Genomic DNA, 23525 nt, shown 5'->3' with positions numbered 1-23525 from the left:
TAAAGCACTCCTCTCTGGCACATATTGCCCAATGTAGTGAAACATTCCGGGTACTTAAATTCCAGTTCGACATCAAGTTTCCAACTCGTTTCCTTAGACTTGTTTACCTTGAATTTAAGCCACAAACCAGGATTCTACTGTATAATCTTCCAGGGATGTTACAAAATGTTTGATGGGGCATCAATCATTACAGGCGGAAATTCACTCCTTTTTTTTTCTCGAGGCATCATATTAAATGATCCATTTCATTTGGATCAAGAAGAGGATCACCATGAGAAATAGAACAAACTGTTTGATTCCGTCTTTATTGGGAGCTGTATCACAGCTAATGCATGTAAAGCCTTCAGTATGCGATAGTGAGAGCTCAGTTATGCCAGGGAGTGGGAGTGAAGAGAACTGAACTGAAATTTAGCAAATTCATATTTAAATAGAGAGTAAATCATCAAAGTGTTCTGTCACTTAAAACTTATTATAACACTACCAGGAGTGGGGATTGAACCCACGTGGACATTTGTCCATTGGATCTTAAGTCCAACGCCTTAACCACTCGACCATCCTGGTCTACAACGATATGCTCTTCAGTTGTTTAGCATTTAAATATGATTCAACAATTAAAAAATATAAAACCACAAAACCTCTTAGAGTTGCGAGAATACTTCCTTTGTGTATAAAATACATTGTGAATGCTTTCTTTACTTTTTCGTTTTTATGACATTTTTTTGACCGAGCACGAATATTCTTTTGTCCATATCTTCCCAATGGAAGCACAGAACGCCGTCAAACCAAATGCATTTTAAAGACCAAGACTTGTGGATATTTCCAAAGCCTCTACATCAAACTATCAGTGGGCTAATTATCTTTTTTTAAACCTCCGGTTTTTCATCAATGCATAATTACGCACTTACTGGAACCCGGAGGACCGCTGTGTACAGACGTTCACAACGTGAGAAACACTGTTCAATATGGCTTCGTGCGAAAAACCTGTATATGACCATAGGAAGCAGAACAGTGCAGTCTCCAATTACCCAGACTGTAAGCACAGAAATAAAGCTTTGTTTGATTTCTGAAACCCTTCCTTTACGCCCTGTTTTAATTCAGTTAAGGGTCAACTATATTGACAATACTACTGACAGCAGGAAGATTAAAATATTCTTTACTCAGCAGCTTATTAAAAACAGCTCCCATGATGTTCAAACCGATTTTTTACACAGAACACTGACACAGCTTTTCATTCTGAATCTCTTTTTCTTGTGCTTTTATTTAATATGGCACAATGCACTGGGATAGGGGTATTCTGTTCACAAACCAATAGCATTTAAATCACAGCACCTACAATGCTGCAAGTAAGTGTTTTGCACACTAAGCAGGTCTTCTGACTTTTCCCAGCTTTGTGTTGGGTTGTGGAACCTTTATTTTTTATGATTTTCTGTAGATAACACTACAGGTATACACTGGGATAGGTGGGTCTTTTTCATGGCTCAATAGTAATTCAAATACAACAGCCACACTGCTGAAACCATATGTTTTACATACCAGACAAGGCCCCTAACTCATACAACCTTGCTGTGGCTGTGGCCTCTTTCTTTATTTTTTTATGATTTTCTGAAAGTAACACTACAGGTAATACACTGGGACAGGTGGGTCTTCTTCATGGCTCAATAGTGTAGTGGTTTGATGGGTTTACAATTATTAATTGTAACAGTAATCACGAGGTTGTTCGTTGTAGCTTTTAGAAAATCAATCGTCAAACAACTAACAACACACACACACGGGTTCGATACACGAGATACAATTATTAATATAAATTGTGCACCAAAGATATACTAGTCTGCCTGGATACGAGCGGCAGACCTTACTGTGAGGGTTATCAATATACAAGGTATATAATCTCGAAGAGATGCAAACACAAAGAGATACACAACAGAGAATATATGTCAATATATATCGTTCGGTTACCAAATCGCTAACCAGTGTTATTACCCACTGTTACTCTAAACTCGGAAGTAAATACATTACTCATGAATTAAATTGATAACAACTTGTGTTGAGGTACAATTGAATTCTCGAGACGCAATGTAGAACATGGGGTTTACTTATCCACTGTGTATGGATTTGGAATCTCCCGCCACGAACACCAAACCAGCTGACAGGCTCTGTTGCAGCCTCTGTTGCAGCGGTTGTCCAATGGGCGTTGTGTCGGCGTCCTCTGTCTACCGGCCAACCAGTCAAGGTGCAGCTCGGAGTAGGATGGGCGGAGGAATCTGACTGCGGCGCGCAGGGCAGTTGTTGCTCTGAGGGGATCTACCAGGAGTCCGGCTGGCTAGTAGAAAGTCTCTATGCACAGAGTGTGACCGCGAGTCCTCACAAGTCACTCTTTTGCCCGGGAAGAAGCTGGTTCGTTCCCGGTCCAGCGCTGCTTCTGAATAAGCTATTCAGGTTGTCAACGAGGGTCCAACTGTAGGCTGCCGTTGATCAAGCGAAGCATTCACGTTGGTAGAATTCTGAGAACGTACGGGATCCTCGGCCTCGCGCTTAGAACAAAGTCCAAGTCCTTTTGCAGACAACAGCAGTTGTCACGTGATTGTCTCTGAGGATGCGCGAAAATGGCCAAGGAGAGCCCCGATCTGAGCTTGCGCTCCCTTTTTGACCAAGACCCAGATGTGTGCTGATTGGTTGAGAGTTTGGCGGGCATTGGAGACCCACATGGTATTACCACGCCCTGCCAGTCCCTGATTGGTTGGTCAAGATGAGATATAATTCACTTACTCTTGACACTTAGGAATGCAGTCCAGATGTCCATTCGGCACTCCCTAGACTGATAGGCGCCAATGGATGACCATTGATCATGATAGCCAGGCTTAGCTAACTGCATCCCCGTCTGGGAGCTTGTTCCTTATCAAAAGAAAACATCTTAAATCAGCCTGCATGAATATTTTCTCTGTGGCTGCACCACAGAGATGGAGGGTGAGATGGGGCCTCCTTTAGGACAGCATACCAACGCTTAAGTCTTATTAACAAGCATTGCCGCTACAATAGCAATTCAAATACAACAGCCACACTGCTGAAACCATATATTTTACACACCAGACAGGCCCCCTAACCTCATACAACCTTGCTGTGGCTGTGACCCCTTTCTTTATTTTTTTATGATTTTCTGAAGGTAACACTACAGGTAAGACATTGAGATAGGTGGGTCTGCTTCATGGCTCAATAGCAATTCAAATACAACAGCCACACTGCTGAAACCATATGTTTTACACACCAGACAGGCCCCCTAACCTCATACAACCTTGCTGTGGCTGCGGCCCCTTTATTTATTTTGTAATTATTTTTTCAATATGGCACCATTAGACAGCCGGTACATGGGGATAGGGGGGTGGTATTCACGAGTCAATAGCTCTTCAAGCACAACAGCCACAGTGCTGCAACCAAGTGTTTTACACACCAGACAAGCCCCCTAACCTTATACAATCTTGCTGTGGCTGTGTCCCTTTTCTTTATTTTTTTATGAGGTTTTCAATATGGCACCATTAGACAGGCGGTACATGGTGATAGGAGGGTGCTATTCACGAGTCAATAGCTCTTCAAGCACAACAGCCACAGTGCTGCAACCAGGTGTTTTACACATCAGACAGGCCCCCTAACCTTATACAAGCTTGCTTTGAGTTGTGGAACATTTCTTTATTTTTTAATGATTTTTTTTACTGTAATCAAGTGTTGTGCTCATTAATAATAATAATAATAATAATTGCTTACACTTATATAGTGCTTTTCTGGACACTCCACTCAAAGCGCTTTACAGGTAATGGGGACTCCCCTCCACCACCACCAATGTGCAGCATCCACCTGGATGATGCGACAGCAGCCATAGTGCACCAGAACACTCACCACTATCAGTGAGGAAGAGAGAAGAGAAATGTAGCCAATTCAAAGATGGGGATTATTAGGAGGCCATGATTGGTAAGGGCCAATGGGGAAATTTGGCCAGGACACCGGGGTTACACCCCTACTCTTTTCAAGAAACGCCATGGGATTTTTAATGACCACAGAGAGTCAGGACCTCAGTTTTACATCTCATTCGAAGGAAGGCGCCTGTTTACAGTATAGTGTCCCCATCACTATACTGGGGCATTAAGACGCACATGGACCGCAGGGTGAGTGCCCCTTGCTGGCCCCACTAGCACCTCTTCCCACAGGAACCTTAGTTTTTCCCAAGAGGTCTACCATCCAGGTACTGACCAGGCGCACACCTGCTTAGCTTCAGTGGGTTGCCAGTTGTGAGTTGCAGGGTGATATGGCTGCTGGCCATAATCAGCAGCCTTCAGTACTGAAGCAGGTGTGAGCCTGGTCAGTACCTGGATGGGAGACCTCCTGGGAAAAACTAAGGTTGCTGCTGGAAGAGGTGCTAGTGGGGCCAGCACCACCATTAGGCAGGCCTCCTGACCTTTCACAGTCATGCTTTGTTGTGTGAAACTTTAATTATCTTTTTAGGATTTTTTGAACATGGCAACTTCCACCGAGATGGGTGGGGGGTGTCGGGGTGCTCTTCAATAGCTTTTTCATCTATACACACAAACGAATGTAACCAAGACACTCAGAACAAGAAACTCAGGGGCTGACTGCTGAGGATAGGGATCCAATGCGGTGCCCTTGGTAGGGTTGGCGCGAGACACAGGCGTAGTCGGAGTAAACAGGCATGGGTCCGAGTCCGGGAAGGCGTATTTCAAAGAAAACTCAGTCTTCACTCAGGTTGGGAGATTGTCAACAGAGATCTTTAATACAATCAGCTGAAGGGGAGCATATCACAGAGAAAGGGTTTCCCCTAGCACTCAAGACATGTTCACTGGACTGAAGTTATACTTTCCTTTTTTATACAGTAGGCAATACTTTAACATATCAAAGGAACATACAGGGAAAGTGGCAGTGTCAGAAGTCAAACAAACAGGACAGGGGGGTGCCATTTGGCATCCTACAATCTGTTTCAATTTTCTCTGGTTGAATGGGTGTGAGGAATCACAGGCTTTAGTTTGCACCTAAGACAGTGGTCTTAGGTGCGAACAGAAAACCTTTCCCACGCATAGTCACTGTCCTGACCTTTTGACTCGGTCTTCCACACGTAGCACAGAATCGACAGGCGAAAGTGTAGTTGAGGGACTGGCAGGGGTCGTAGTCCGGGAAGGTGTAGAAGCTGCGTCAGTGTGGATTCAGAAGGCAGAGGCGTAAACGAAGAGACAGGCTGGGGTCAGGATCCGAGAAAGCGTAAAACAGGCAAAGGTACAAAATCGAGTGGCTAAAGCGGTAGTCGGAAAAGCGGGGTCGAGGTCCAGGGGAGAAGTCGTAGTAAGGCAAAGGTGTAGTTAGTATGTAAGCTCCGGGAGAGAATCTCAATCGTGAGCAATGACCGGGGGGAAGATGAGGGTTTAATCAGAGGACTGATTGACACGTGCACGTTTGGTACGGGGAGAGCTCATAGGAATGCGGGAGCGCTTGACTGCGTGAGGGAGATTCGTGGCAAAACCAACAGAATCAACCTGATCTCACAGAAAAACAAGAATGCCCCCGAGACACCTGCACCCCCTCTGGACCACTCTGGTATCAACACCCCCAAACCCATCCATACCAGCTAACAAGACTCAGAATTGGTGCAACCCTCCAACCTGGACCAAGAGCAGGATGGGACAAGAACCTGCACCACACTACGCACCCCTCATCCAGACCAGCAGGACAGCCAGACCACAGACAGCACCATCATGTAACCCCCCTGTTCATTCCAACAGAAAAGCCGAACTGACCCCCACCAGCATGGCGACGCTGCAGCTCTGGTCACACCAGCAGGCCCAATGGGCTCAGAGCTGGGGGACATACAGATGCAGCCATTCAAAATGCGTGGGCGATACCGCATTATTTTCCGGTACGCTGTACGCAGTCTACCGCAAGTTACCAGTAAATACCGCTAGTTACCGTAAATTCTCCTATAATATGACAAGCAAAATAATAGTATCTGGAATTTTGGCAAGGTGGAGCTAATAAAGCTCAACCTCTCATGTTTGAGCTGTGGCCATCAAAGTCTTTAACGAAGATATTACTAATAGTATTAATAATGAATGACCTTGGACAAGCTGTAAGTGTAAACTCAAAGTATTGCCCTGGTCAACATTCTTTTTTTCATTGACCGTCTTTGTAAAAGTAACACCACAGCATTTCGCAATCACGCATTTGTTTCCAATCATGCAAAGTACAGTAATTTTTGAGAATCGATTCACCATGCCTTTCACATGCTCATGAAAGAGATTGATTTAGGAACATAAACATATTACTGTATGAAAACTGTACTATATACAGCATGTATATGTATATTTAATGTCTTAACTGTGCCCGTTTAAGTATTGAACATTCATATCTAATTTTACCACTGAAGGGAAATCTTAGTAGCTGAGCATAAAAAGAATAGGAGCATACTGCAACGCGTGTGAAGGCCATAAACGATATTAATTTTGGAACATAAACATACAGTATATGGCCGGTCTCGGTACTTTAAAGAAAACATACACGAAACATGGTTTCATTATGACCAGAATCGGTCTTGAGATATTTTTAACTTGATTTACAGTATTTGAGAGGTATGTCTTAACACCGATACTACAGTGCTTAAGTACTGCTCACGTATATGTTTCTAGGTTTATATTATGCATTTCATAGGTCAAATTACTTTTGAGCAACTAATAAGAAGCGCGAAACGGTATGCGTTTTAGTTTCGTTTTGTGCTGGGACCCGTGGATTGATTAGAGATATCAAGTACATACAAGTCATTTTTTAAATGTTGTAGTTCGTCTTGAAAAAATGTTACGAGTACATCATCTATCAACAATTACACAGGTTCTGTTTCCATATTGCGGATTTTGGTTACGTAATATTATTTTCTAGATTTCACATTGTGAATATATGATTTGGGCAAACAGACCCGCAAAGAAGTACATTATGGGTTGTTGTTTTTTTTTTTTTTTTGCAGTTTTATCTAGAACAAGCGATGCTTAAACCTTTGTCTGATTCTTGTGAAACTATCCACACGACAGTTACAGTACCTAGGAGTTGACTTCAGTGATGTCACTGATGGGATGTTTCTAAAAATCCATCCTCTGTAAAACGTCTTCTCTAGTTGTCCTGCATATGTATTCGCTAATGAAGCTAATGAAGCTGTGTGTTCTGAGCCTGGATCTCTACATTTCTGTATGAACCAGCTTAGAGGGCTAAAGACAGCTTGTGTTTAAATTGAGTGTAAGGCAATTTATGCTTCTAAAGTCATGGTCAACATTTATTATTGTACTGTGCTATAAACTTGTTCTGTGCCTAGTCACATTATTTTATAGCGTTTTTATAGCGTTATCAAATCCGGTGACGCTGTGTGTTAGTTTCCTGACTCCCATGTCACATGGTCTGTGATTGAAACCTGTGAAACCGGTTTAATTCGTCACAGCCAGCACTCCGGCAGAGAGGGGGTTGTACTCGTAAAGTAGAAGCAGGCGAGATTTCCAGTGAAAGACACCTCCCCCCCTCACCCTCATACGATTCAAATTGTATTACAGCATTGTAATTACACATTGTAATTGTATTACACATTGTACACATGCTTAAAAGAGAAGAGAGAAAATGCAAGTCTTCTTCAGGTGTGAGGGTCTTCTGCTCAGAATGAAATGCTAAAATGTAATGTAGGCTCTGAATGGGTTCAATTATGATTTGGGCTTGATTAAGGTCGCTGCCTTTCATCTAAAACCCTACTTGAATCCTTCTAAACTAAAAATCAGTGTTAGTGAGTTCTAAATAAAGAGGTAGCTAGGTAACAGTGAAACGGGCGGACAGTCTGGGGAGATCGCCCGTTTTCCACGTAAATAGTTCCCTGGTTCCGCACCCCTTGGTGTTTCTCTCTCTCTCTCTCGGGTCACCTGATCATTAGCTCGAAAGATTTCAGTGCTTTGTGTATATTCTAATGGTAGTGGGGGCAGGGTGTGTGGGAACAGGTTTTTGTTGAAATTGCATTGGAGATCTATGTTCTTCACACCTGAAACATTTTCTCTGAAAGCATTTTCTTCGCAGTTTAACCGATCTTGTTACAGCATGTTACAGTTTACTATTATTAACCATATTCATTTAAAGTGCTTAATGCCATTTTTTGACCATGCACGAATATTCTTAAGTCCATATCTTCACAAGGGAATCAGTGCGAATTGCAATACTAATTAAATTAAAACTACTAACTACTAACTAATACTAGCTAATTAAAACAAACCAGAAACGTGTTGTTCTGTCTAATGACATTACATTAATTTTGTTACGTTATACATTTTAGAAACGTTTCATCCATACAAACACCACAAAACTATTTTCGATTGTATTTCTGAATAGTATGTTACACTTAGTTCACTGTTTTAAAAACATCTAATTAAGAAAGTTAGGTGTTAGCATAAACTATTAGCAATCAATAATATAAGAATTTAGCACTGTAATAAGCTGTTGCACTTTCCCCCGCATCTTGTAAAAATATATTTTCATTGTTCAAATATACATTAAGTCTGACTGATCATATAATAAGTTAAATACAAAACTAAAGAAAAAATAGGGTTAAATATAATTCAAAATATTTTGCTAACAATGTTAACTGTTTATGAATAATAAAATGTATTAACTAAGGAGTAGGATGGCACAGTTGTTAGTATGTTTTTTGTTTTGTTTCTTTTTCATAAATACAACAGTAGTACCTGATGTCTCAGTGGCTTTCAAAATTAAATTATGCATGCAAACCTGTGAACTAAAAAGATAACTAAGATATCCATCCATTTATAATGGTGGCAAAGTGGTTAGCATTGCTATCTTGCAGCACTGGGGTCCTAGGTTCAATTCCTGCCATCCTGTGTGTGTGGGGTTTACATGTTCTCTCTGGGTTACATGGTTTTTCTCCATATGTGTGATATGACTCCCTCTCGCACTCCAAAACATACTGGTAAGTTAATTGGTTTATGGGAAAATTGGCCCTGGTGTGTGTGTGTTTGTGTCTGTCTGTCCTGTGATGGACTGGCATATGTCCAGGGTGTATTCTGCCTTGTGTCCGTTGCTTACTGGGATAGGCTCCAAATCCTCTGTACTGGATAAAGAGATTAGATATGGATGGAAGTAAAGGCACTGTGTGGATGGAACTATACACAGTGTTAGAAACCCACTATGAAATGGCAGCATCTCACTGAGAATAAAATATCTCATAGTGCTGGCTTAAGGAAACAGCCTTTCCACTTCTCTTGCACATCAGTATCCATACCTAGTTATTTAAACAAATTGCCTCTAATTATAAACATCTTAATATGCTGGCTCTGTTGATCCGCATCAGCTATGTCTGCCCATTCCTTCAATTCATGTGCATCCAACACACAGTTCAATGCCAGCAACTACACATTATCTAAAATACAATCCTTATTTCAGTATCTATGTAAACATATAGTCTGTTAACTTCATCATCTTCATCAAAAGTATGCCTAACCCCATTAGGAAGTGTTCTTGTTATCAGTGTATTCCTCAGCTTTCCCCAAATTATCTTCTTCTTGCCAACATCTCTAGTCTTTTATCCTGCAATAACTCAGCCAACACTTAAATCTCCAAAAGCTGCTTGTGTTAATTTCTTTAAATCACAAATATCATGTGTAAATACTGGCCATGTAATACTCTGCATTGTGGAATAATAGTTTATTTTAAAGGGAACTAGAGAAACTAAGAACTAGAGAAATCAAGAAAGGCTTTTTTTCTAGAATTAATAAATGCACATCCTGTTCACTGGGGAAATTAAATCCACACTGAGCAATCTTCAATATGTTCAGAATATGACAGCAAGAATCCTATCAGGGATGCATTACACCTGTTTTCAAGTCCTTGCACTGGTTACCTATCAGATTTCGAGTCAACTTCAAAATCCTTATCCTCCTTATATACTGTTCTACAACTGTTATTATTGATCACCGAATTATTGTACTTGACATGACTTCATTCAGCCTTTCCTGAACGTCTATGACAGGCAGAGAGAGTGCTGTTTCTGGTGCGATCTTTTGCAGCTGACATTTCAATGTTTTAAACGAACAAGAAATTAGATTGCTCATAAATCACTTATTCTATATAAACACAGTGTAATTGTCCTCCGAAAATCCTCTTTTTCTTGTTCGTTTTAGAGAACTTGATTCAAACTGATTTTAGATGTCAGAAAGGATTTATTTTCTCTGTATTTCCTACATTGCTTTGTCGAGATTTTAACTTTATATCTAACTTTATATCTAGGCTCAGATTTCAACTATAAATCGTACAGTAATTAATAGCAGTAAATACTGATGTTTTGCACCCTCTTACCACAAAAATATATGTTTTGTAGTTGGGATTAACTTTATTTCGTACGCGTAGCTACTCCGATTTGGACACCGAACAGTTAAAGATGGCGGCAAATCAGACACCCAGAGGGGGGGGGCGTCTTCTCGCCTCCATAACTAAAATGCCAAATAGGAGTGGCTTAAGCGACATACACAGTCATGTAACTGACAGTTTGAGGTAGCCTATCATGTAAATTTCGCTTTGTTGCTGATAGGTTAAGCTTTCGAAACTCTGGCCCAAAGTCATGTGACTGATTTTTCGCCCTGTTTCGTTGGTTAAACGCAATGATCACAAGCACCACCATGGTAACTGGGATGTGTAGTTTTTAATTCCGTTTGAATTATAACTGTACGTACTGTCTTCATATTTGGCCAGGGCTTTAAAGAGAAGGCGCGCCAAAAAATGTCGGTGCCGTCGTCTCCGCTTTAAAGGTACCCCCGTGCTGGAAGAATTTGACCTCAGAACATTTGCCCAGCGTAGTTATAGTGGACATAAAAACAAGAGTTCGCTGGCATTATATCCTAGAAGACATAGACCGGCGCCAGACCGGTAAATGCTTGATGAACTAGGGATTGGACAGTTTCCAAGTGATTGTACAATTGATGGAAATGTCCAAATAAATTTGCAAAAGAAATAAACAAAATAATCATTTATTTCTTTATCATATTGGCTAGCTAATGTCCTCTATTTGCTAGTTAGTGGCTGTGTTTCTGCGTTGGGTAGCAACGGGTGACTGTTCTCAGGCGGAAGATGTAAACAGCTTAATTTTCGTGTTAAATAATTTTTAAAAATTAAAATTAATTCTATACAGCAATCACTTATTTGGGTACCGTTTCATAAAACTTTCATGCTTAAAATGTTTAAGGAGAAATGGAAGACTGGTGTGTATTTTTTCTTTAAACTATCAAGACCAGCCATACACAGTACAGTTTATGTACATACAGTAATGTTTATGTTCCTAAATTAATATCGTTTATGACCTTCAGATGCGTTATGCTCCTCTTCTTTTTATGCTCAGCTACTAAAATTTCCCTTTAGTGGTAAAATTCCATATAAATATTCAAAACTAAGCGGATTGAAACGTGCACAGTAAAGACATTAAATGATTAAATCTTTTCACTACCAACCAATGCACCACGAGTGCCCCTGTCGGTCATTTTGGCCAGCCAATCACTTACCGCGGTGCCCTACGGTGCCCTGCGGGTTCGTTACTGAACCGCGGGTTTTTAACGCTCATTTTGAATGGCTGCATCTGTATTTCACTTCAGCCTTTCACTCTTGCTTCCTTCCAATGAGGACGCAGCTGCGGGAGAAAGGGCGCTATAGAGGATTGCTGTGGAGAGCTGCTGCTGTGCTTTGACATCTGAGCTCTGTGGAAAACGATCTCAATACAATTCTGAAAAACGCGACTCCCCGAACGCCAGCCGAACAAGTCTCCACTTTCAGCTGGCGATAAACCTTTCCTCGATCCTTTGCGGACTTGTAAAACTGTTCCTGATCAGAATAAAAAACGCTCACGCTAATACACAAGCACCCGTGTCTCGCCAAAGCTGACAAATAAACAGACGGACAAGCCGCACTGCACATGTGAACAGGTGAATGAGCGAGCGAGCGGGGATAGGGCGCCTCCTGCGCTTAAAAGCTTACAGCACCTGGTATTCCCAGGCAGTCTCCCATCCAAGTACTAACCAGGCCCATCCCTGTTTAGCTTCCGAGATCAGATGAGATCAGGTGTGCTCAAGGGGGTGTGGCCATAAGCGAGAGCAAGGCTCGCTGGCACCCTTCTTATAGAGAGGACAGCTCCGTCACCTCTTTTACGACGCTGCTTTTTTTCCCTTGGGTTTTTCTCTTCTTCCCACGTTCTCTCTCTTCACTGCCTTCATCCCCGCTCTATTTCACTTCAGCCTTTCACTCTTGCTTCCTTCCAATGAGGACGGAGCTGCGGGAGAAAGGGCGCTATAGAGGATTGCTGTGGAGAGCTGCTGCTGTGCTTTGACATCTGAGCTCTGTGGAAAACGATCTCAATACAATTCTGAAAAACGCGACTCCCCGAACGCCAGCCGAACAAGTCTCCACAGCCGAAGCGCTGTGTCTCTTTTCAGCTGGCGATAAACCTTTCCTCGATCCTTTGCGGACTTGTAAAACTGTTCATGATCAGAATAAAAAACGCTCACTCTAATTCATGTACCGCACCACAAGAATAGTACACGCTGTACATTGTCTGTCGATAATGTTTATGTAGTGCTTTTTCAGCACTCTGCATGTGATTATGCTGGTGGTGTTGTGGGTTAGGTTCCTGACTCCCATATCACATAGTCTGTGATGGAATACCAGTGGAACTACAAGTTTTTTTTTAACAAACATTTCTTTGAAAAAATGAAACGTTTGCCTTGGTCAGAGATTAAATAAAACCTCACTCGCACCAAACAAATTTATATTTCTAAATATCACAACATGATCGGATTTAAGTCTTTTTAATAACAATGAATAGTCACCTATGCGTTACAAAATAAACCTTTATATTGATTTGAATCGCGTTTTGATTTCAATTGTAAACGTGTGTTTAAATATATGTGTTTAAAGGCGATATATAAAAGCGCTGATTCTTATGGAATGTGTTCGGCTCGGGATTAAAAAAAATATTTTGGTGAGGTTTTATTATAATCTAAGGTATGAAAACAAACTAGCTACATTTTTAACACACTTTATAATACACCACTTTTTTGTTGTATCCCAAATGATTTGAAGCATTTCTGTTTTAATTGAACTTCTAGAGTTATTTCTCCAATGTTTAGGAGGATATCGCCATAATAAGGGCATGCTTGTCATATGCTAAAAGAATAGCTTATAACAGGAAATGCAAAGTCTGTTTTTTTAAAAAGCTCCTTTAAAGCCTGTGCCCCAGAAGGTCCATTTATGTTGAACCTCTAGGAGACATCAACTGCAAAGTGACATGACTGAGAGCCTCTTGAGTCCTGCAGATACAGGGTACCTCATAATTTTAATGAAATCAAATGTGTACTGTACGTGTAAAACTGAAGCTGACCTAACAACCATCCCCTTTTCTGCAGAGCGTGTTTAATTGTACTGTTTCAGCACATCAGTTTTTTTTCCCCCAACAACTTTCCAGAAGAGCTATAAATATTTTAAATAAATACACACAGTATTGCTCATAAGGTCTGCTATTTGAGGTCCAGTTATTTAGATAAATACATCTTATTTTATCTCAGCTTTTCAGCTGAGATACACAGATCATACATAAACAATGCAGTAAAAAAAAATGTCTCATCAAGTATTTAATCATTAGGTATAACAGTTTCCCTTTAGGCCTCTGAAAACACCACCTTCTACCTTGTGAATACCAGTACCTCCTAATTGTCTAAAGGCTTTATTTCTTAAGAGCATGACATTAAAAACTGCTCAACTTTACAGCTGCATGTTTGCTTGCAGTATTCCAATACCTCTCAAGCAGTGAAAACAAATAACCTGCTGCAAAGCTGCTTATTATGGAGAAAAAAATCTCAGTTACATTCCCAGATCATAATGATTAGCTTTCCCAGCTGCAAATAACTACAGATGCAAAGAGACAATGTTCAGACACTCAAAACAACCTGCTGAAACATGAAACCAAGGAATTGTCTTCAGAGATGTTTATTGTCTGGCATACCTCAGGATAACACAAAACCTTCCATACAGCCAGAACTTTATGGTGTACTGAGAAGAGAGCTAATATACAAAAAGAAATCATTTTCAGACCACCATGACAGCAGAACATGAACCCTGTACTGTGCACTTAATACTTGAAGATAACGATTTGTGTGACAAACAAATTAACAAAGTCCCTATTTGTCCTAACAAGGTCCCAAACCTGAATTTAAGAATAAAATATCCTTTGCGGGATGATATTTCCCAAAGGCAGATGACCCCACCTGTTGCTTTAAACGAAAAAGGTTTTGTAGAGTAACAACTTCTTTCAACATCAGGTTTGCCCTCGCTAACAGCAGGCTTTCCAGCTATCGTTTGTTTGGTAAATATGGATTTTTACAAACTGCATTATTAACCAAACCATACAAATCGTTTAAACCTTTATGCAAAAACAACAAAGGAATTATATCTCGCCACTTGGCAGGGTGTTATGATGAAATCATGTCTTTGTTGTTGGGGCGACTTTTTTGGTAGTAAATTGATGATTAATATTACTAAGTAATATTCTTTAGTATAAAAGCTTTTTATTATTGATATAGAGAAACATGATCAGATTTTCCCTGGTTCAGAAAAAAGACGATTTAAATCTGTATTCTTTCCACTTGTATGTCATCGGACATTAACGAGTACAACCCCCCTCTCTGCGGGAGTGCTGGCTGTGACGAATTAAATCGGTTTCACAGGTATTTTCAAAGTAGGAAGTACAATACTTACTAATTAAGAAAGCTAGGCTCCTCAATGAAATCCCTTTAACATGCTAATGTGTTGGTGTAACAGTCCGGGCGTGGCAAGCTTCTAATGTCAACTCGACTCTATTGGAAGACAATAAACGTATTCTAGCCCTAAATGAATTAATAGCAAACATGGTTTTCATAAAATACATTTTTCCAAGAAAGTTTATAATAATACGATCTATAGTTGAAATCTGAGCCTAAATATAAAGAAAAAGCATTTTCAGAGAGCAATCACGCTGTGTTTATGTAGAAAAAGTGATTAGGTTTATGAGCAATCTAATTACCTATTCGCTTAAAACGCTATATAAAATAAAGCTTATTTAAAGATGAATGATAAGTGTAGCAGTTTAAATAATTTTCGTAGTAGGGCTTGGACAGATTCCAAGCGCATTTTTGCAATTTACGTTGCACTGTCCAATGTACTGCTGTAATACAGTTTAAAATACAGTAAGTCTAAACTGTATCAGCTTTATTTATGGGTTGCAATTTAGAAAAAGTCAAAAACCGCACTCAAAATGCAATTTAGAGCTTTCTGGCAAGAGGAGACACCCAAATTAATAATGTAACATGCCACTGTTTGTGCATGAACAAAGTTATACTGCAATTTTCCTTAGATACGCGATTAAAAAAAATAAATTTTTTGAATCCCCAGCGGAACACATTCTATAAGAATCAGTGCTTTTATACAGTATATCGCCTTTAAACACATATATTTAAACACTCGTTTACGATTTAAATCAAAACACGATTCAAATCAATATAAATGTTTATTTTGTAACACATAGGTTATAGTCATTCATTGTTATTAAAAAGACTTAAATTCGATCATGTTGTGATATTTAGAAATATACATTTGTTTGGTGCGAGTGAGGTTTTATTTAATCTATTTATTTAATTATTTTAATTAAGTTATAGTTCCATGGGATTCAATCACAGACCATGTGACATGGGAGTCAGGAACCTAACCCACAGTGCCACCGGTGCAGTCACATGCTGAGGGCTGAAAAAGCACTACAGAAACATTATCGACAGACAATGTACAGATTTCATAAAGCTATAAAATAATGTAATTAGGCACAGAACAAGTTTACAGCACAGTACAATAATAAATGCTGACCATGACTTTAGAAGCATAAATTGCCTTACACTCAATTTAAACACAAGCTGTCTTTAGCCCTCTAAGCTGGTTCATACAGAAATGTAGAGATCCAGGCTCAGAACACACAGCTTCATTAGCGAATACATATCCAGGACAACTAGAGAAGACGTTTTACAGAGGATGGATTTTTAGAAACATCGCATCAGTGACATCACTGAAGTCAACTCCTAGGTACTGTAACTGTCGTGTGGATAGTTTCACAAGAATCAGACAAAGGTTTAAGCATCGCTTGTTCTAGATAAAACTGCAAAAAAAAACAACGACCCATAATGTACTTCTTTGCGGCTCTGTTTGCCCAAATCATATATTCACAACGTGAAATTAGAAAATAATATTACGTAACCAAAACGCGCAATATGGAAACAGAACCTGTGTAATTGTTGACAGATGATGTACTCGTAACATTTTTACAAGACGAACTACAACATTTAAAAAATGACTTGTATGTACTTGATATCTCTAATCAATCCACGGCGATATAGTTAAAGCAGAGTCCCCGCACTGCATTAAAACAAAACGAAAACTAAAACGCCCTGGGCATACCGATTCGTGCTTCTTATCAGTTGCTCAAAAGTAATTTGACCGTATGAAATGCATAATATAAACCTAGAAACATATACGTGAGCAGTATTTAAGTAGTATCGGTGTCAAGACATACCTCTCAAATACTGTAAATCAAGTTAAAAATATCTCAAGACCGATTCTGGTCATAATGAAACCATGTTCCGTGTATGTTTTCTTTAAAGTACCGAGACCAGCCATATACTGTATGTTTATGTTCCAAAATTAATATCGTTTATGGCCTTCACACGCGTTATAGTATGCTCCTATTCTTTTTATGCTCAGCTACTAAGATTTCCCTTCAGTGGTAAAATTCCATATGAATATTCCATACTACAACGGGCAAAGTAAAGACGTTTACTGTAAATCTTTCTACGACAGACCTACAGACCACGAGTGCCCCTGTCGGTCAACCAATCACGTACCGTGGTGCCGTGCGTCATCTTGCGTCAAAATGCGTGACGCCGTAGCCAATTACCTCCGGTACGTGTCTGTACCGCGCACTTTGAATGGCTGCATCTGTATGTACATTGGTAATTACAACACTTCACTGTTGCATTTCTGAGTTGTGACATTGTGAACATGGCATGTTAAAGTATATAGAAAATCTAGATCAGAACAGGCTAAATGCAATTCATAGTGATTTATCATTTTCTTACTTTCTAAATGAAAAAAAATATTTTTTCAGTGATTATGACACTTCGGTATGACATAAAATATGCTTCAATGACAGAATAAATAATCATGGAAAAAATACCCACAGTGGACATTCATATTTGTGATTATAGGAATGTTAAATATCAGGTGAGTAGCTGCGTCAGCATGCGTAGGCTGCAAAGGAACAAGTAAAGGACTATTCCATGCTGAAAAGAGAAGAAAGGAAACACAACGTGTTGGCCGTGGAGCCTTCTTCAGGTGTTAGAAAGACAGGGCAGTAAGCAAAGATAATTCTCTTTTTATCTTTGCTTACTGCAGTTTATCTTTGATGACAACATCAAAGACATTAAGGAATTCTTACGGCTAACAGCTCCACATCAACTTCCTTTTATAACTAACCTCATCAGATCTCTCAACTCCCAACTCTTCCAGTTTCTCACTTCAGAGAAGGATAAAAAACTCAATCATCCTCTACAGAGAAAAACCATCAACACCCCTACCACCTCCACCAATCCTAACCTTGTTGTTACTGTACCCTCTGACCTTTCCCTTTCACCCCTTTGCATCCTCAGCTAACATATTTTAATATTACAACACAATTACAATAGATTGTACAGTATTTACAGTTTAAAATTAAGGTAAATATGTCAAAATATCAAAATCCAACTGCACAGTGGTAACAAAACAATGCTTGTCAAGTTCTCAAACAAATCTGCATTGTATTTTTAAAATATTTCAGCAGAGGATGTGACGGGAGTATAAATGACGATTCGACGATCATTTTTCTTGGGTGAACATGGTTTTCTGGGGAGTTGCGATGTTGGGCATTATTGGACATTTTTGACACGTGTTCTTCTTCTTATTCTTCTTTTTCACAGCCTTAGTCCCAGACTGTCCTGGGGTCAGCTGCTTTGGTTGCTCTTCTCCATTTGTCTCTGTCGAGCACATCTTCCTCACTCACTTCACATACCTCCATATCTTTTCTCACACAATCTATCCATCTCTTTCTAGGCCTGCCTCTTCCTCTGTTACCTTCCACCTCAAATTCCATTACCCTCTTTGTTACTTCCTCAACGTCCCTCCTCATGATATGTCCATACCACCGTAACCTCGCCTCTCGCATCTTCTCAACCACATCCACCACCCTACATCGTCTACGGATTTCTTCATTTCTGATCTTATCCGTCATTGAAATCAACAGAATCCATCTCAACATCCTCATTTCAGTTCTTCTCATCAAGTTCTCTTCCCTCTTTCCAACTGCCAAGCATTCAGCTCCATATAGTAGTACAGGTCTAATCACAGTCTTGTACATTTTGCACTTTAATTTTCTGGGAATTTTCCTGTCACAGATTATTCCAGTTATTTCTCTCCACTTGTTCCATCCAGCTTTCACTCTTTGTTTTACTGCCTCCAGTGTTTCTCCTCCCTTTACCAGTTTTAATCCAAGGTATTTAAAGTCATCAACTTGTTTCAGTTTTCCTCCATGTGTCTCCTCAACATTGGTCATAGTATCTCCTCTTCTCTCCATTACCATTATTTCAGATTTTTCTGCATTCATTTTCAGTCCACCCTTTTCCAGACTCCTCTGCCATTTGAACACTTTCTCCTGTAGTTCTACTTCTGAGTCTGCCATCAGTGCCACATCATCAGCAAAGATGAGTTCCCAAGGCACTTCTGTTCTTACCTCCTCTGTCAGTGTGTCAATAATGTTTATGAAAAAGAAAGGACTTAGTGCTGATCCTTGGTGTACTCCAACTGTGATTTCAAACTCTTTTGTCTCTCCCTGTTGTGTTATCATCTTCGTAGTTGCATCTCTATAGGTTGCTTGAACTAACTTCACCATGCTTTCTGGTGCTCCTTTCTTCCTCAAGCACCAATACACCACCTCTCTGGGCACACGGTCATATGCCTTCTCCAAGTCCAGAAAGGCCACATACAGCTTTTTCCCTTTCTCTAGTGTCTTCTCCTGTAACTGTCTCATCACAAAAATGGCATCTGTTGTGCTTTTCCCCGCTGAGAATCCAAATTGTGAGTTGTGGATCCTGATTATCTTCCTGAGTCTCTTGTCCAGAAATTTTTCCAGGATTTTCAATCCATGTTCCAGAAGTTTTATTCCTCTATAGTTTTTACACTCCACTGGGTCTCCTTTCTCCTTGTAGATGGTAACCATACTGCTTTTTGTCCATTCTTCTGGAATTCTCTCTTCCTTTGCTTAGTATTGTTTAGCAATCTCGTCAGCCACTGAATCCCCTCTTCATCGAGGTTCTTAAAGTGTTCTGCTGCTATTCCTGATGGTCCAGTTGCTTTGCCCACTTTCATCTCTTTGATAGCTTCTGTCACTTCCTTTACTGAAATTTCTTGGATTGGTCCACACACTACGTCTGCCTCCACTAGGTTCTCCCTCTCATTTTCTACATTTAACAGATTTTTGAAGTACTCCAGCCATCTTTGCTTGATCTGTTCTTCTTTAATCAAGACTCTGCCTTCTCCATCCTTGAGTACCGACACCCGGATAATATATTTTTTCTGTCTCGCTCTATGTTTAGCAATCTTGTAGATTTGGTCCTCTCCTTCCTTTGTTTCAAGTTTCTCATACCATTCTTTCCAGGCTCTTTCCTTTGCTCTTGCTACACTTCTTTTTGCTACCTTCATTAGTCTTTTATATTCTTGTAATTCTCCAGTGCCATCTTTCAGTGCCTTGTATGCTTTTTTCTTTTCCTTCAGTGTTTCCTGAACTTCCATATCCCACCACCACTCTTCATTTTCCCTCGGTCTGCCTCCTCTTGTCTTTCCACAAACCCTGGTAGCAGCCTCTTCTAGGATGTGGCTCATCTCAGTCCACTCTTCTTCAACTGAAGGCTCCTCTGTTTCCTCTGTGTTGTTTTTCATTTCTTTCACCAGTCTGTTGAAATCTACTTTGTTTTCTCTCAGTTTCCACACTTTTGTTCGTGCTGGGTGTTTCCTCTGCCTTATTCTTCGCTCCTTCAATATTGTGATGTCCATCACCAGTAGCCTGTGTTGTCTGGTAACAGCCTCATAGGGCAGGACTTTAGCATCTTGGACTTTCGCTCTATCAATTCTTCTCACTAATATGTAATCTATTTGGGTATCATGGCCTCCACTCCTGTATGTCACCTTTTGCTCATAATTCTTCGTGAACCCTGTGTTCACTGCAAACAATTCAAGAGCTTGGAGTGTTTCTAGTAGCCTTCCTCCTTCTTCATTTCTCTCTCCTAGCCCTCTCTGACCATGTTCATCTGGATAATCTGGGCATTTCTCTCCTAAATGTGCATTGAAGTCTCCTCCAATTACCACCATTTCATTTCCTGGGATTCTGCTAACCACTTCTTTGAGATCTTCCAAAAAGCTATCCTTTTCCTCCTGTGGTCTTCCTACCTGTGGTGCATATACAGAGATGATATTCCATAACCCACTCTCAAAAGCCACCTGTACATTGATAATCCTGTCTGAGTGTCTAACCACCCTCACTATCTTGTCTGCTAGGTCTTTGCACACTATCACACCCACTCCATTCATTTTGGTACTCTTTCCAGCATATAGAATCTTGTATCCCTCTCCTAGGTGTCTTGAGCTGTTTCCTTTCCACTTGGTTTCTTGCACACACAAGATCTCCACTTTTCTCCTTGCCATGGTTTCAACCAATTCTCTCCCTCTCCCTGTCATGGTGCCAACATTCCAACTCCCCACTCTCATTGACTTAACATTCCTTCCAGGCCCCTTCACCTTGTTTCTTTTCTGTAGCCCCCACTCTACAGTTTTCTCCACAGTAGCATAATTTCCATTAGTACCCTGTTGGGACACAGCACTAATGGCGGACGTTGTTAACCCGGGCCCCGGCCGATCCGGTATGTGGTTTGTGTTCTTTGCAACCATGGTTTTGGCAAGATGGTTTTACGTCGGATGCCCTTCCTGACACAACCCTTTTAGTCGCCTCTTACGACAGGCAGGGATACCCAGGAGGTATTCTGATCCCCCTCCCCAGGGATAATTTTTGACACGTGTTGAACAGTTGCATTTCCTACAAATATTAAAATAGCTATGGTTTAGCTGAGAAATCCAATCGACCTATGCGAAAACAATGTTTACATCGCAGAAGAAACCCTTCCCTGGGTGGACTTGAACCACCAACCTTTCAGTTAACAGCCGAACGCGCTGTTGCAGGCTCTCTCTGGCTGCTCTCGGACGGTGCTGGTTGTGGCTCAGTGTCAGTGCAGTGATACTGTGTGTGTGTGTGTGTGTGTGTGTGTGTGTGTGTGTGTGTGTGTGTGTGTGTGTGTGTGTGTGTGTGTGTGTGTGTGTGTGTGTGTGTGTGTGTGTGTGTGTGTGTGTGTGTGTGTGTAGTAATATTTCTGCACCACAGAAACTTGCGGGTGGAGTCTTTCCTCGAATAAAAAAAAATATATATCTTACCGTTTATTTTGCCAGCTGGTAATATTTCTTTTGCACTGATAAACAAGAACTGAATTTCATGTTTCGCAAGCTGTGTGAATTTCATCAAAAACAAGTTTTCCAAAAAGGAAATGAACACATGCATTTAACGAAATCAAGCCCTTTGTGAGTGCCCAAAATGGTACGTTCTGTACTACAAGAGAGGAAGAAAGACACGGCTGGGATTTGAACCACAGTTCTTTTGTTTAATGAAGAGGCACTTTAACCAACTAAGCTACGGTGACAGGGTTTCCACCACCTTTTACAGCCACTTGGACACACCACTCTAAGACATCTGCGTTCAGAAAGCGCTGAACCTGCTCTCAGAGCAATTTGCCTCTTTTACATACAGTAGCAGCCCCGACACTAAGAAACGAAGAGAACTGGCTTTTATCTGGCATTTTTCATGTCCAATGCGTTTGACATCTCCCAAGGGCGACAGAGTTCTTTTGCAACACTATTTCTTTTTCTTTTTTATTTCTGTATAAAAAAACGAGAAATCGTGCAAGGGAAAAATGTCTTTTTTTCATAAAGAAAACGTGCACCAGGAAATGTTGTGTTGAGAAGAGGTGATTTAACATGATACGTGACCTAATTTATCAGAGTAAATGCTCAGCCAGCAAGGTCTGGAGAAGTTGGAGAGTCTGGTGGATGTGATAATTATACGGTGTTGTGGAAAAAAACAGTCTTTCTTTGAATTCTCAATCAATCGGAATTTTAGTGCGAAACATAAACCTTTGTCAACTCATAAAAAATCAGAAGACATGTTTCTCAGTTTTAAATTTTAGACGGGGCGGTATATTACTAGTAGCGACGCTGAGCACACTATGGGGGATTTCCGGTTATGTGAAATAACAGCAGTTTAATAAATAACGCATCTGATTTTGGATCATAAGATTGTAGGTTCGACTTCTACCTGGCTCGTGTAAATTTTATTCAAGCTCCTCAGTAATAGATGTCTATTATGTAATGAACCGCACCTGAAAGCAAACATTGGGTCTGTTTCCTTTGTTTTTCAGCATGAAATAGCAAATCGTTACAAAAAGTACCTGCTAATGTCCAATAGCGTTTTTTTTTTTCAAATTACATTTTCAGGCTTCAGACACTTTTTAATAAAACAAAAGTGTCCGGAAACTCCTAACTTTCAGGTTTGCTTGAACCTGTATTAAAATAAGTTATTTGAAACTTCCGGGATTCCATTCTCTGATGTAGCTGTCTCTAAAGACGGATGTGATGTTTCGCAGATGTGAACTGTGCCTTCTCTCTTGTGTTTAAGGGTATTCGCTGTGTGAGATCCTAACTGTATGTCCAGTAGGGCTCTATTTTGTTTAGATTATCTATGTGGTGTACAGATAGAACTCAACTACATGGTGTGAATTCCGTGTTTAGAACGAGCAGAACCTGAAAAATGAAAAGCAGACCTCAATGTAATTTGAACATGCAGCCTTCTGATCTGGAGTCAGATATGCTACCTTTGCGCCACGGCTATCAGCACCTTTGAATTTCCCAAAGGAGACAAATCAACTTCACAAAAAAAAATCTCCTGTGAAGAGCGCCGCTCTTCCGAAGAGAGTCTCTTCATCCCAGACCACATTTTATTCTTCCTGCACAGTTCTTGTGCAGGTGTTGTTCTCAATTACAGATCCAGGAACACTGATTTTTTTTCCCTATTTTTTTAACTTAAGTACCCCATGGTGCAACGGTAGCACGTCTGACTCTAAATCCCCAAGTTCATTTTCAAAGTATATCGGAGTCAACTGATACTGATCAGGTTCTGCTGCTACTGAACCCACAGTCTTCACCTTAAAGTTCAATTCCCCAAGCCTTTTGACCTTATATGTCCATCCCTTCTCGTCAAA

General features: G+C 40.4%; 2 non-coding genes across 2 annotated transcripts; both read right to left on the bottom strand.

Annotated features, from left to right (window-relative positions):
• Positions 1–478: 478 nt before the first annotated feature.
• On the bottom strand, positions 479–561 carry trnal-uaa (transfer RNA leucine (anticodon UAA)). The gene has a single exon. It is a non-coding gene; the product is annotated as a tRNA-Leu (tRNA).
• Positions 562–12038: 11477 nt separating this feature from the next.
• Positions 12039–12157, bottom strand: LOC138245363 (5S ribosomal RNA). The gene has a single exon (XR_011193973.1). It is a non-coding gene; the product is annotated as a 5S ribosomal RNA (ribosomal RNA).
• Positions 12158–23525: the final 11368 nt, after the last annotated feature.

This window comes from Lepisosteus oculatus, chromosome 14, assembly GCF_040954835.1.
Source record: "Lepisosteus oculatus isolate fLepOcu1 chromosome 14, fLepOcu1.hap2, whole genome shotgun sequence".
In the NCBI taxonomy this organism is placed as follows: domain Eukaryota; kingdom Metazoa; phylum Chordata; class Actinopteri; order Semionotiformes; family Lepisosteidae; genus Lepisosteus; species Lepisosteus oculatus.
This window is presented reverse-complemented; position numbering and strand designations above follow the sequence as displayed.